The following is a 16272-nucleotide window of genomic DNA, read 5'->3' on the forward strand; positions in this document are numbered from 1 at the left end:
TTTAAAATGAAAAATCCCCCAAGGAAGTATGCAGATGTACTGTGGAAAGATACTGACACTGTGTGCTTTATTTGTAGGAAAGGTATGAACACTTTCTCCTCTCCTTTTTAATGGCAAAGCTTATTAAAATAAAAAATAGGCTTGTATCTCTTGTGAAATTCCTGAGGATATGTCCAAGAGGTGGAAGAACTACGTACATGCTAAAATGGTACTCTACAATCTATTCCCCTAATATTTGGAAAAGATTACTATCATTGATGATATCATTATCTCTTCCCCCCCCCCCCCCCCCAGTTAAATCTGTAACCTTTTGAATTGGAAATGAAGGCTGCAGCTAGGGAAATTCAGCAAGATGCTAGCAAAGGGGGTTATTGACGGCATGCTCCATACTGGAAAGCTGTCTTGTTATTGAATGCAAATGTGACTTAGATATGTAAATTGCATTCAAGATTTCATCAGTAAGCCTTTAATATATCTAGAAAGTATCTTAAAGCATTTAAATAAAATGTTAATTGAAAGTATGGAATGGTGTTAGCAAGCTCTTTCAAAGAAAGCTTCAATTCAAGGCACGTAACGAGGAAGCAAGTGCTCTGATCTAGTCAAACAGAACCTCCCATGGTAAAAACCTATAATTGTTTTAAAGTTCTCCAAAAACCTACATCCCTGTTCTCATCTCATCCCACACACTGTGATATTCCTTATGTTCCTCACTCTCCTCTCTCAAAGCTGACTTTCTTTGTAGCCTTCTCCCACTCCCAGCGTGCTGCCTTCTCTCACCTCCCACGCCTGGAGCTGCCTCCTGCTGCCCATACAACAAGCACTTTTCTACACATCCCAGCCCTTTTCCTTCCCTTGAGCTTGTCAGTGTCTCATTCCTTGCAGAACCACCAGGATGTCTTGCCCTGCATCAGAATCTAGAGGGTGAACTCAGGAGAGCTCGGTAGTAAGCCAAGCAGTGAATTTAGAGAGGGATCATCAGATGGAGCAAATGACTGATCTTCATATTTAAAAATAAAACCACTTATTTTAAAGGCTGAAGAGAGAGGTATTGAGTTAGACTGCATCCCTCTGGTGCTCATGGAAATGCTTGCACAAGCAGCAGGGCAGTTGAGCTGTGTTGGCTTTAACCAGCCCAGGTCAAATTCATCAACAAAAGCTTTAAATTAAAGCCCTAAGAGCTAAAAGTGTGGGAGCACAGAAGCACGAGCATCTCTTGCTGCAGCTCTGCTTTTGATTGTCATTCCTTACCTGCTCATTAAGCAGAAGGATTTTGGAAGTATTTGCTAAGTTACCTTCCTGTCTGCAGATGGTCTGCAACAGTGACAGCAGCTGTTCCAAAAACAAGCAGTGAAGGGAGGTATTATTGCTCTTTAGCTATGTTTACAAATTTGTAACTAGACTATTATTTAAAGTGTGGGTTTTTGTGTCTGCACACAATATGTTATTACTGAAATGTTGCTGGATTGGTGGAGGGCATCAAAGGGATGAGGCACAGACAGATTTCTCTGCTTTGGCTTGGTTTCTTTCTTCCAGGGCTTGTGTGAATCTTGTAGGTTTGGGCAGAGGCTGCACAGATTAATGTTATAACCTGTGACTTGTGCTCCCATGACCAGGGAGCTGGGGAGAAGGGCAGCTACATGACACTGCTCAGCTGATGGGAGTTTGCTGGGGAAGAGCTCAAGTTCAGGAAACACAGAATTCTACGCTGGAAGACAAAAAAGAAATAGAAGTAAAGCGCATCTAATCCTTGCATGTTGGATGCACTTCTGATGCTAGAGAAAAATTGCCAGCTGGGAATGATTTTACAGTCTATTTTCACAAATCCCCACATGCACAGACCGAAGGAGCCCAGCCTGCTGTGTCTTGGGGAGGCTGCTGGAGGACACTGGGATGCTCCTGCAGCAGCAGCCTGGACAGAGTGTGCTGCTTTTACCCCATGATGCCTCATGGCTATGGCCCAAATGCACAATCCATGCAGACAGGACCTTGTTCTTGAAGGTCAGGACCCAAACCATACATGAGGAGTTAAAACTAAGGTCCTCATCATGTTTTTCTGGTAGAAGCTTCTCATTTTCAGTATATCTTTTCTGTTGTGCTTTACATAAAATGGTTTCTTTGAAGATGTTTTTTGCTTTGCAATTTAACTACAAATGGAGGTTTCTGACTGGGTTTTTCCATGGAAGGTACACAGGAAAAAAAACCACCTAAAAAGGATGGGAAATGGATGTAACAAAAATTTTAAATATAAATTCTAAACTTTCTGGTATGGAAGTGAAAATGCAAACAACCTCATTTCCGTTGGAAGCATTGAGTTTCTGTGTGGTTCCCCACTTGCATGATTCATAACTGGTGTTTGTGTTATGCCTACTTGGCTTTGAAGCAAGCTAAGCTTGAGCTCTCCACCTTCTCAGGTGAAGGGATTCATCCCACAGTTCCATATTGGAGAGATATGAATCATTCCTGTCTGTCTTCACTGCTGACTCAAAGGGAACTTTTGCATCAGGGTTCGCATGGAACCCTGCGTCAGGGTCCATGTTGGAGCCAAGTGGAGTTAAGGAGAAAAGTTTCACTTTTGTCTTTGCCTTTGTTTCAGTGAGACTGAGGTTACAGTTTTCATTTTCTTGAAACAATACAATACATCACTGAAGTGATGAACATCACCCATTCTGTGGTAGCACTTGGCAAACCATTTGGCAAAAGTAAGGCATATGAATTGAAGGCTGTGGTAAAGTGAGAGTGTGTTGTGTCATTTTGAGCATTAGTTAGTAATAAAATACATAATTACCTTTCTTGGAGAATTTATCATACTGCTTGTATGTTAGGAAGCAGAACTAGAAAAATTAGTTTAAGAATTGCACCTTGCTGAACTGGTCTAATTAAAGGTCACTAAAATGCAAATAGGAGAAAAAGATGATGCAGACAGTTTGAATTTGTTTGGATTGCATATGAATACAGAAAGTTCTGTAATGTAAGACTGAAGGTTGTACTGGGGTTAACTGGAAGAGGAAGGTGAATATGCTGTAGCTATTCCCTGTAAGGGGAGATAGAAGAAAAGATCATCTTTCTCTTTAAAGCCAAATTTCTGGTATTTGCAAGACTGTTCCCTCAAATAATGTAGCCAACAACTGCTCCGAGTAAGATTTTCTCTCTTCCAGTCTGCTGTCATTCCTCTAACCTTTGAATACACCTGTGTAATCAAATCAGAAAGTAAAGGTCTATCATTTACTTCTCTTAATACCCTTGGACAGATTGCTGTCTCATTAGAAAGACTCGACAAAGTAATTCAAGAACTGTAAGGCGCTAATAAGACGCTGTCTTTAAAAATGGATTGGCTGAGTAGAAAGTCTGGCAGGTCCCCAGGATGAATATCTGGCCACAGGCTGGAATTATTTCTCTGCTAATCTCCTTGGTGTGTTCAGAGGATCTATTTGCATCTTGTGAAGTGGGAGGTTTGGAGGCTGCTGACCCATGAAGAGCTCCCATCTGCGGATCCAGTCTGCAGCGACGCCAGGCTGAAGATTGAGTGTTTTCTGCAGCTCCAGCCCATGGGCCAGGGCAGCACCTCTGATCAGAGCCTTATTCAGAGTATGTCCAGCCCTGAACTGTATTTACTTTTCATTAGGGTGATGTATATGATTAATGTAGCTTTGTTTGCTGTGCTGAAGTGATCTGTCAGAGCTTAGCACTGTAATTTTATTTTTTTTTTCTATGCAGCCTTAGGAGAGGAGTCATTGGATTTTGGAAAGAGAATGGCAAAGAGAGAGCTGAGAAAATCAGAAACTCTGCACCTCACTGAGAAGTGACTGGGCACAGCTCTTTAAAACACAGGATTTGCAGTTCTACAAAATTGATTTGGAAGAGATGCAAATTCCATATGGACTAAATTCAGATTTAGATTTAAAATGCTACTCACATGGACACCAGCTAATACACAGCCAAATTCACTCCATTATTAAGTTAAGAGGCTACGAGGTGACCCTCATGAAATGTATTAACATAATGTCAATAATGAGTCTTTTTATAGGAAGGTGTTGAGGAAATGCAAGCAGAGTTTGTAACATGGTACCACGCTTCCAGCCTGGCTCGATTCTCGGTTCACAAAGCTTTATGTCACAGATCCATCTGTTCCCGGGAGATGGGTGTGAGTTGATGCCATTTTCATGGGCTACTTTGTTTCTAGCTTGAAAATTTCTGAATTCTCTGGAAGTTGCCTGAGACTTGGTATTTGTTGCCTGGGGCTCACTGTTGCCAAGGCGTTCAGCATGGAGCAGACATTGCCTTCGCAGGCTGGGTGGGACCTTTACTTAACTCTATCAAGGCTCATTAAAGCTTCAAATCTCTGAATGCACTTTAAAAATTGAGTGACAGGAACTTCTGGGAAAGTTTTGTTGAGAAGCCTGGCATAACCGAGTAATTATAATATAGCAGTACTTCATGTGCAACTTGATTGTCACAGCCTGTGTCAAGAGAACACATAATTTCTGAAGGATAAGACCATATGTTCCAAAAAGAGCTTTCAGAATGTGAGATACTTGTTTTGGAAGTTATTTTTTTTTTGCTCTTCATAAAAAAAAAAAAAAAAAAAAAAAAAAAAAAAAACAAAGCCAAGGAAACCCAAAAAACCCCAGTGTTATGAAATGAGATTTTTAAAAATCCCCCACACTTCATTAAACTGATCCTTTGAGGAGTCCCAAACCTGTAGGATAAGCACGATCTGAGGTTACTGATTTACTTTTGGGTTCATCTGAAAAAAAATGTTGCAAAAATACTTGAATGACAGAGTTATCCTAAATATGAGGATGTTTTCCCACTTATACAGTCTAATGCACCAGTTGAGGACCTCTTGGCACATAATGACAATCACCTTGCTCGGGATAATTGGCCCCTGAAACAAGGCATGGACAGGAGAGTCCACCAAATGTCCAGACAGATTTGTGTGTAGCAACTGGAAATGTTACATGCTGTGGTTTACATCAGCATCGAATATAAATGGAGGTGACTTCAGTGTCTTCCATTTTAAGCTGTATCTAAATCACCTGTGCTGTCCTGAAAACTTTTTTCCTTCGTGAATGCAATGCGGAAAGGTGATCGGGCATCGCTGGTGTTTAAAAGCCAGAGCTGAACCTGAGCTGACTTTTCTGAGGATGCGAGATTTACACAGAATTCTGCCCCAGCAGGAAGGAATAATATTGACTAACAACATTTCAGCCTGCTTTTGGAGACCCTGAATGTGCTTATATTTTTAGCATGAAGATTTTATTTGCATTGCAATATTCTAATAGTGGGATGGTGAAAACTTGCAAGAGTCAGGTTGGTGGGTTGGGATATTTTTTTTCCCAGTAAGGGACAAGTACACGGGGAAATGTGATTTTTGTCCTAAGAGACTGTAATATATAATTACAAGTACAACTTGATTGGATAATTAAGACTCTCCATGTAAGATTTCCAAATAGATTTTTTTCTGCATTTTACATTGAAGAAATGGCCAAACTTTGCTTACCTTGCCTGGGAGAAGTTTTACTTATACAGATGCTAAAAAATGGGATAAAATCATTCTTCTAGATATTTGCTTGTCCTAGCTGTGAGACAGTCAGGTCATTGTAGCTTGGCATACTCAACCTCTTCATTTTAATGTTAACTTTCTTTAAATTAGGGCACCATGTTACAAAGTCTACCTGTTAATTTACCCACTTTCAACACTGGGAATTTTCTAAATGATTAATGTATATTAAATGTTACTTTTTTTCCTTAATACTGCATATTTCAAATACCATCTCATCTCCAGATTGCTAGTGAATATTTATAAAATAGACCTGCTGGAATAGGTCTGTGTAGGTTTGGCACTGTTTTGGACTTGAAATTTTTGCTGACCCATGGTTCCCATGGAGTATTGATTGAGACATTCCATAAATCTGAACACCATGTTGTATCTGCATGTTTGCAGATGTCCTCATCTGGAATAGCTGTTCAGTGCTTCTTTTATGGTTATTAGAGAAAAGAAGGCACTTTCCCAAAACTTTTTCCAAGGAATATGTTTATAATAGGTTGTATGGATTGTTTCTTGTGCAATGGAGAAAAGGTCTAAAATCATGTGAAGCCAACTTGCATCTTGACTCCTTATGAGAAGGTAGAAAACCAAATAATTCCTTAAACCCTCTCCATTATTCTGTCTCACAGAATAATATCTAATGGACTGACACATGCTAAAAAATCACCCATTTTCCATGATTTATCAGGTTAATTAGACAGATTCTGCCTATGTTCATTTTATGTTCCAAATCCCAGTGATTTGCTTGGCTGGGTTTTGGCAGGGCAACTTGCAGAGCCTGCAGGAAACCACCAGGTCTGTAAAGGCTGCACTGCCTGGCATTGAGAACAAACCAATTCTGCAGGGCAGAGCCTCCATCAGGCAGATCCCTGCTAAACGCTGATGGGTAAGCAGCATGAGATATTCCAGAAGTGATGTGAGCTGCCTCTGCTTAACAAAATACCCACCCTTTCCCCAGTTTTAGCTTGTCCCAGTTCTCATTTCCTAATCTACTCAAACCACAAGAGAACTGTTTAGCTAATGAATGATTGAAAAGTATGAACACCCAATTCAATAAGTCAAAAAGAAAACAAACATAAAACCCCACAGAGATAACAAAATGTATGCTTAAATTCATCATTCAATTACTCCACTCACTCTTTGCTTCCCATTACACTCTCCTTTGTCAGTACACTGTGTATCTAAATGGCAATCTCTTTGTGACAAGGAATTTCTCTTCATGCCTTTACCTGCTGGTGCAGAACACTGTTGGTACTTTGCAAAATCAAACAATAAAAAGAATTGATTGCAAACAAGGTAGGACTTGCATGATGGCTAGTGGAGCTTCTCAGGATTTTCCCTAGGAAGTACTGATGCAGCCACCAAAGTTTGCAGATTTAAGCTTCTCTGGTCTTTACAAATAAGGCAGTTTCAGGTAACTGCTGTTAAAAAACTTCAGTTCCTTATCTCCAAGGGGGATACAAGCCACAGAAGGATTGTGATTGAGACAGCATTATTCTTTGGTTTTTCTCAGAGGATAAGTCAGCCAGAAATCATGTTGCTATTATTGGCTGAAAATTGTTTGTCCCCCAGGATGTGGGTTGTATCAGATTTTTCATACAAGATTTTCTTTCTCGAAAGTTCCTTGAAAGCTGGTTCATCAACATGGCACAAATGGAGCAAACCCTCCTCAAAAGGGAGGTTGGAACTAGATTATTTTAGGTTTTAAGTCCCTTACAACCTAAGGCATTCTATGTTTCTTTTCAGCTCAAAGGCCACCCTCATTGTTAAATATAGAAGTTCCCTTGCCTCAGAGAATGAAACCATTTCCTTTGTCTTGCACCATTCTTAGGAGGTCTTTCTTAACTGCCTCTAATGCAAATAATTCAAAGGCACAGCTAACATTTGTACTATTAGACTGCATGGCATCAATGCTTCTTGGGATCTCAAAATCCTCATTTTCAGTGTACTAGCATCTGAAAATGATTGTATGAGCCTCTAGAGACTTTGCTTGGATATTGCAAGCAGATGTTAGAAAAAAAAATGTAAATGGGTAGTGGTATTGATGAGTCCCATCATAAAAAGATAAAATAAAAATGTCATTACCTTTGCATTGCTGTGTAGCTTAAGATGATGAAATGCTGCAGTTATTATGGAAGAAATGATCTTTTTGCATCCTCCAGCTATAGTCTATTGCACAAGATTAACACCGAGAGTCTTTGCTAATTAGTTTTTATGGTCAAACAGTTTCCATGAAGTTGGTTTCAAAGAAATCAAAATTAAACTCTTCATATCTCTGAAAGGTAGAATTATGGAATATGAATGCATAGATAATCTTTACAAGCTAGAGGAAAATGATCATTGAGCAACTAAAGCTATAAAAAAGACCTAGCAATATCTCAGGTATTGCAATATAGCCTGTTTGGGTAAATGATGACACTAGGAATTTTGGAAATGCAGTTAAAGCAGGGTGAGGAATACACAGGGTTATAATTTGTCAGCATGCCCTGAAAGGAAGCTTCACTCTCTACTCAACTTTGTAAAATTAAAATGTATAAGAATAAGATGTGGTGGACTGAATTTATCCCATCAGAACTGCCACAAATCAAAATGCATAATTTTCCTCTCCACCATTTTTCCTTAGTTCCTTTTCACATTATTTTGTTAGTTTGCTTTACGTTCAAAATAAGCCACGTACTGGCTTCATCCCACAGCATTAGTCCACCTTCCATTTGAAAGTGTAATGACAAAACCAAAATGTGGTGTTGCTTTTCTAAGTCAAACCACCTTAATTCACCTGTGTGTTTGTGCAGATAAGCTTTACTAAACTGTGGCCCAGTAAATATCCTCCCTCCAGTGAGCCTGTAGCAATTACATTTCACAGAAGGAAAGGGAAGCACTGGATTTAGTACAGTTTTCAAAACAACTTGTGTTTATAGCAGAAAAAACATTTAAGCATTTAGGGGCTCGTATCCTAGTCACTACCAATAAATTTCTGGCTCCCAGAAGATTTAGCAACTTAAGTACTCCTGAAAAATCTATCTTTTGTTCACAGGCACTCATAGCTGAATCAAAAGCATTTAATTCTTTTACAGAAGAGAGGGGAGGTCTTAACTTTATTGGGGGCTACATTTAGAATGAAGACCACCCTTTATAGTGGATAATGGAGACAAAAGCATACAAATCCAAAAGAACTAGATGTCTTAACTGTTTCATTAATTAGCTTTGCCCCATTTCAGTATCACTGATCCCTTGGACAGATGAGAACTTTACCTCATAATAAATAACTATGAAACATCAGAGACACGCACAAAGGAAGTTCTCATAGGGTGGCTTTGTTCAGGATGATTTCATGGGGACATGTTGTTTTTCTGATTGTTCTGTGGAGCCCTACAAAAGAGATGTTTGCAGTTCTGATAAGGTTTGCATATCTGAGGTTCCTCATACACTGCTTTCTTTGGTCCCATTGTTAATGTTTGCATAATTAAATACTGGGATGAAGTTGAGGATTATTCTGTTTTAGTCCAGTTTATTCCAGCTCCAAGAACCTGCAAAAACTTATTGTTGTTGTAAAGTAGTACAGGGTAACCATGAGATCCTTCCAATGGAATCTTGTCCTCTTGTGCCAGGATTTGGGGTTTTTTTGTTGCTTTGGGGCTTTTACCTAGTCTTACAAATTCCCAGCATCATTGTTAAGAAATTACACATCTAATAGTAGAATCTTACCCCTTCAGAGACACATCTGACCAAAGGCATTTGAGGTAACCTGGTCTATAGGCTATTCATGGTTTCAAAGTCTCATCAGCTCCATTTCAAAACAGGTGTATTCTCTCCCAGGAAATCTCAACAGCCTGCTGAGATTTTCACTTTTATTAATTAATTTATTTTTAAGATTGATGATGTAGGCCAAATAAATGTAAAATTTGATTTTAAGATTCATCACTTCAACCCCTGTGTACAAAGCCAGGTTGGATGGAGTGTTGAACAGGTGTCCCTGCCCATGGAAGGGGATTGGAACAAGATGATCTTTAAGTTCCCTTCTAACCCAAAATTTTCTGTGATTCTATGATCCCAAAAATGTTCCAATGATTGTCATTTTCTATTCAAGACAGCACTATCTAGTAATAAATTCATCTATTAGCACACCAGATTAAAGGATGTGAAACCTTGAAATGCAACAAGAGGTTAAATTATGGAGTGACCCACATACACTCCATTAATTAAAGAAAACAAACCCAAACATATTTCAAGTGTTTGGAAAAGTTTCTTTAGTTGTTGTAAAATTGTTCAACAGACTCAATACAAGAAAAGAGGTTGACACCATTAAATCATTAAGAGAATACACTTCTTATTTGCAAGTTACAATTAATTTTTTCTGAAGCTTAAATGCAATAAACCCCTGTTGTGTGGCAGAGACTGTGACATTCTGTTACAGGTTAATTTCTTTCCTTGCAAATTAGAAAATAGTGTGACTTGCAAAACAGGAGAGAGAAGGGGGAAATATGCCAGCAGCTGTGCTTAGACTTTTTTGCCTTTTGGCTTCTTCTTTCATTTTCTAGTCTGTTGCATTTCTTCTTTCAGTGATTTGGATGCTAGATGCCAATTTGAATTTCCAGTGCATTTAGCATCCTACACCACCAGGGAATTTAAAAGACAATTAAGAATATACAGGGCATTAAAAAAAAAGAAGATCTATTTTTCAACAGTCCTTTCTATCTTTTTTACCTCGCTGTGATCACAGTGATAGCAGAAGCCAGTAAACCATTACCACAAAGAGCCAGTCACACATTTATTTTGCAAAGGTGTGTTTGTAGCGGGAACTAGATGGGGCTGGCTCATCGCTTGCAATCTGTGGAGGGCTCTTTCACAGATCAACAGACTATAAGATTGTTTTCCTGGATATGAGCCACTGATGGACCCATACAGGCTAGTAAGAGTCATGTAAGAGTCTTTTATCCTGTCTCAGCAGGGACATCTTCCCCATGGGCTTCACGAGAGAGTGTTTTCCTAGCAGCGGATTTAACGGGGGGAGAGAGGGGATGGAAAGAAGATTAATGTCTCTGCCAGTTCCCCGCAAGTTCACAGAAAATATTGGCCAGAGCAGGAGTGGCCCAACTCCGTCATGCTCCAGCCTTTTCTGTGTACTTAGAGTGGCATGTTTTTAATCAAATGTGAAATACAGCTTTAGCAGGTCGAATGGATTAGCCTTCCTTGTAAGTAACTCTGCCTGCTTTAGTCAAGAGTGCAACTTTTTTTTTTTTTTAATGTTTCACACTTAAGGTTGTCGTCTTAAACTTCATCAGTTTAATGGGTCTTTGGAGTTTTGATTGTTGAAGGTGAGAACTATTTAATAACCATATCCGATTGAGCTTCTTCCAAGTACATGCAGTGAAGACAGCAAGGTAAGAAATTCCTCAGCTGGTCTGTCATAAAAGCTTGGAAAGGCTTGAGACAACCAGGGGGTTCTGCTCCTTTTTTAATACCATATTGGGATTACAGTGATCCTAAATATTTAAGTTTTCCTTGCTTTGGGATTTCAGATCTGCCTATGTTTAGGAAGTTAATATCCTTGGACTCAAAAACTGGGGAATCTGTTCATGACAATGTACAAAACTGATTTCCCTCCTCTGATGCTGGTTGTTATTTATCAGAATCTCATCAGCCTCCTGTTCTTAGACAGCACTGAAGTTATCAAAGATAACAGGGAGGATTTTCAGCTACCTTATTTCTGGGCCTCAGAATCAGCTGAGCTTCTAATAAAGTTAGGCTGTTCATATCAAACCATCCCTTATCAGTAATGCACTTTGAAAGCTGTTCTATCTGGTTAAATCCAAGTGTAATAATAGACCTCGTACCTGTCACATCCTCAGGCTGCTCTAAAGTATTGTTGCTCCACTAAAATAAATAGTTCAGGTGATTTCTCTGTGCCAAGAAATTAAAGTAAATGTTAGAAATTATTTTAAAAATAATTTGATTTTCAGAGTTACTGAAAGTTTGGTTTTTTGGTTTTTTTTTTTTTTTTTTATATTAATCACTACCATATTTCAGGGTTAGATATGGTATGAAATGGCTGTCAATTTTTCTTTCAACTCAGACTTTGAAAAATTTGTGTGTTATTTGTACTTATCTTTTACATTTCTGACCTATGGTTCAATGTGTCACTCAGATAAGTTTCTAGGAGCTTGTTCATTTTACTAAGTGTGGTTATAAAAAAATTAAATTAAAAGAGTTCTCAAATCTTTTAAAGCTGTCTCCATGGAATTAGAAGACTAAAGGAAGAGAACAAAGTTCAAATATAGACAAAGATTCATGGGCTGAAAGAGGTCTCCTGTTTTAAGATGAGGTTCTGTTTGCATGGAAGTAGATAGGAAATTTTAACATTCTGTTTATTAGAAACCAACAATGAGCTCTCTGAAGACCCTATCTGAGATGGCTCCCTGTAATGTCAAAATATGCTGCAACAGTCAGCAATGTGATAGCAGACTGTAAAGACTCCAGCAGTCCTGACATTTTGCAAAATTTTCATGCCATGGAGAACAGGGTAACATGGTAACTTGGCCTTTTACCATTGGATTGAAAATACAAGACATAGTTCTTTGATTTCCATGAGGGTCACCTGCTAGTCATTGCAATGTGACAAAATTTATTTCTTACCATAATAGATTTATAAATCATCTTAAAGGGGGGGAAAAAAGAGCACCCCAGTAGCATTGCAAAAGGTGTTGGAACCAGATTCTCTGTTTCGTATTCCCAGCTCCTTGCACATTCCAGTCACGTATCTTATCTATTCCTCTGCCTGTCTGTCCATTAAGTAGGAATAAAATTCAAAGGATGCCTGATGTCTTCTGCACTTTTTTAATTTGACTGTTGGTTCAAGGCCATGTTTCAGCAAAGCATGTCAGCATTTGTTTAAGTCTCGCTGCCTTTAGAGATGAGCGCAGCGTTTTGAGAAACTGAGGCCTCTGAAGCTGTGTGAAAACAGTACATCCTCAGTATAAATAATATCTCTTGCTTTATCTGATTAGTGATGGGCCATGCTTTCTTTTTTCCCCCTGCTTTTTAAAGCAACTGCCTTCATTTATCACCATCCAGGGACCTATTTGGGTAGTCAGTGGACAGAAAACACGGCATGAATCTGTTGGAAAAATAATTTGGCTCGTGTAGTTCTTCTAAATATAACTCACTGATCAAAGCACAGAGTGTCTTTTATAAGTCCTATCCAAAACAGATATTAGATGAAGAATATACTGAAGCCTTCAGACTTTTGACTGTGCCTTTTCAAAGGCATGCCATCCTGAATGTACCATCATGTGATGCTGTTTGAACTGAGCAAACATTTTTCCTTCAACTTCTTTCTCTTGCATTATACAGCTTAAAAAAAAAACCCAAAAAAAAAGGCCTCTTCAATTAAAATGCTGGGGATTTTTGAAGGCTGTTGGAGAAGAGCAATTGTACTGCTATATCTTAGAAGCAATTTTTTTTTTATTTGTAGCAACTTATGGACATAAATAAACATAAACTGTTTCAGGGTTTTGTGGTACGTTCATAAACATGAGAGTCCTTGCAGCTGAAATGGAATCCTTCTGAAATGACAGTTAATAAAAGCTATTTTTGATTTAGCTACTAACCAGTTTGTACTGTAACAAGTGTCTCTTTCAGGTGACTCTTACTGTCTTGGGCAGACATACAGGTGTAGGCATAAGAATATGACTAAACCCTTGTGAATCTTTACCAATTACTGAGCACTGAACCATCATTGAAATGCTTTTCCAATGCTGTGGTTTTCTAGAACAAAATTATTAGCTGCTCTCGGGGTGCAATCACAGGAGAGAAGGACGTGCAGAGGCACAAGGCCTTCCTACAAGTGCACCAGGGAGAGAAATCTGTTGTTCCTGTAAAACTGCCACAAACAGCACTAATTAATATACTGATTTTACAAGTGATGTAGGGAACTTATGTAGACAGAATTAATTATTAAGATCTCTTTCTTCAAAACACTGTTTCCAAGCTGCTTTGCATGATTATAATGTGAACCTGCCCTACAAAGAAGTTGCAGATCTAAGATCACATCCAGACAACAGTCATGTACTTTATCAACGGTTTGAAGATGAATGTATGCACACACCTGGTAAAATTAGGGAGCCTGGTTTGGAGAGATGCTGTCAGGATCAAAGCCTGGGGAGTGTGACACAGTGAGTGAAGTCAACACACTCCAGGGAAAAGGAAGACTTTACCAAGTCAGTGACAATCCCTGTGACTGCTCCCTGGCTTTCTAGTTCTTAAAGTAGAAAGTTTTTTGATAGTTCTACGAACTTTAACATGTCATTTTTAACAGAATGAAGAGAGAGATGTAGTAAACAAATCCCACTGTGATTATGCTGGAATTGCACTCTCTTGGTACTGGATTTACTCCTGAAGTACCTGCAATAATCTGCAGTAGCTGTTCTATAGTGAGCTGGGTTTATTTGTGGTTTGGCTTGTTGTTTAAGTTTTTTGGGGTTTTGGTTTTTTTTTGGTTGGTTTTGGGTCTGGGTGGTTTTTTTTTTTTAGCTATCTAATTGGGGTTCATGCTTCAGGGACCTATTTTTAGAATTACAGCAAAAATCAGACCTTGCAACAGAGAAGAGTTTGCAACAGACCAAAGGCCAGATTGTTATTTCCAATGCTGATTTTATTCTTAGCCTTACATAATGATGCTCCTCATGTCTGGAGCACATAAAAATGAGATATTGATGGCTTTCAGACTCCAAAATCCTTCTGCTTGTCTAGAATGCAATTATATAAGTGGCAGTAAGTGATGCCTGAATGAGATTAATATAGGCTGCTTTGTTCCTCACTGCTACAGGTAGGAATGAGAAGATCTAGGGAAAGACTATTGTAAGTATTAATCAATTAAGGTGGGTAGCAAAAAGTGGAGACTGACTGGGTTTTTTTCTTTAACTTCATGATAATTTGAAGAAATTAGTAGCTGCATTATATAAACCATCAGATGTGATAATGCATTACATATATAATTCTCATTTCGCTCAAGAGCAGCTTAAGAAGATCTAATGCTCCTTCTCAATCTGATTATAAGCAAATGGAGAATATTTAATGATTCAAGTCTCACTTTACAGCCTAAATGTTTACATCCCTCTAACTTAATAAAATTTAAAAAAAGAGCTTTTGCAATTTAAAAGCAATTTAGTATACAAAATGACAGTAGTGTACAGGTAGACCTTCAGCCTCCACTGATAGGTCATGTCTCTATACTGGTTTGGTCTGGGGCAGAATCTGTTCACAGTTTTACATCTCTATAAATTGACAGTGACTTCATTAGTGCCACTATACCTAATCTGTGTAATTCAGGTAAGAACTGAGACCCTGGAGGTTGAAAAGCACAATGTCAAATTGCAATAACTCTGAAGCCAATCACTGTATAATTTCCCTTAGGTTCCATAGGTAGTGCAGTATCTGGATATCTGGATAAACTCTGAGTAGTTGGGGGAATATAAATTCTGAGTTTTCAAGAAAGGAGTGTTTGTTTGGGTTGTTTGTTTGTTTGTTTTGATTGTTTTTTTGTTTTACCACAAAAAGTGAAAGGATTGCATTTATTACATTGCTGTAATTCACAGGACCACAGAATAGATTTGGTTGGAAGGAACCTTAAAGATCATCCAGTTCCCACCCCCCTGCCATGGCCAGGGACACTTTCCACTACCCCAGGTTGCTCCAAGCCCTGCCCAACCTGGCCTTCAACACTTCCAAGGATGGTGCATTTACAAATACCCTGGGAAACCTGTGCCAGTGTCTCAACAGCCTCACAGTAAAGAATTTCTTCCTAATGTCTAATCTAAACCTTCCCTCTGTCAGATTGAAGCCATTGTCACTTGTGCTGTCACTTCATGCCCTTATAAAAAGCCCTTCTCCACCTCTCTTACAAACCCCTTTTCTGTACTGGAAGGTGCTATAAGGTCTCCCCAGAGCCTTCTCCTCTCCAGACTCAAGAATTCTAACTCTCTCAGCCTTTCTTCATAGGAGAGGTGCTCCAGCATTGTGATCATCTTCATGGCCTCCTCTGGACTTGTCCTTTTTGAGAACATGAGATGTGTACTCCTTCCAAGGCCCAGCCCCTACCAGAGTAGAGGGACAGGATCGCCTCCCTTGACCTGCTGGCCAAGTTTCTCTTGATTCAGCCCAGGACAAATTTGGCTTTCTGGGATGTGGGCACACCTTGTTGGGTCATGTGGATGTTCATGTCCCCCAGCACTCCCAAATTCTTCCCCCCAGGGCTGCTCCCAATCCATTCTCTGCCCAGCTTGTGCTTGGGATTGCCCCAACCCAGGTGCACTTGGCCTTGTTGAACCTCATGAGATTTTCACAGTTCCATCCCTCAAACCTGTCCAGGTTTCTCTGGATGACACCCCTTCCCTCCAGGATGTCAACTGCAACATGCAACTCAGTGTTCGTGGCAAACTTGCTGAGGTTGCACTCAGTCCACTGTCTGTGCTGCCAACAGAAATGTTAAAGTGTGCCCATTGATTTGTGATAGCCCATTCACTACTAAGTAAGCCATACCAGGGAAAAAGTCTTACTCCTTTCTTGAAAGTATAATATTGGAACATATTGAACTTAAATAAGTCCATTGAATTTCATTGTGGAAGAATCACTTGAAAAGTTACCTAAACTGACACTAACAGTGCTCTGGGAAATGAAGCAACAGAACAAAATTCTGATCTTATTTATACTGATATAATTAAGGAAGA

The 16272-nt window shown here is 39.1% G+C and overlaps 1 protein-coding gene across 2 annotated transcripts in view; it reads left to right on the forward strand.

Moving 5' to 3' along the window:
* Nucleotides 1–16272, forward strand: part of CELF2 (CUGBP Elav-like family member 2) — a 547488-nt gene that overhangs the window by 252917 nt on the left and 278299 nt on the right. The window lies entirely within an intron of this gene.

Source organism: Zonotrichia albicollis, chromosome 4, assembly GCF_047830755.1.
Source record: "Zonotrichia albicollis isolate bZonAlb1 chromosome 4, bZonAlb1.hap1, whole genome shotgun sequence".
In the NCBI taxonomy this organism is placed as follows: domain Eukaryota; kingdom Metazoa; phylum Chordata; class Aves; order Passeriformes; family Passerellidae; genus Zonotrichia; species Zonotrichia albicollis.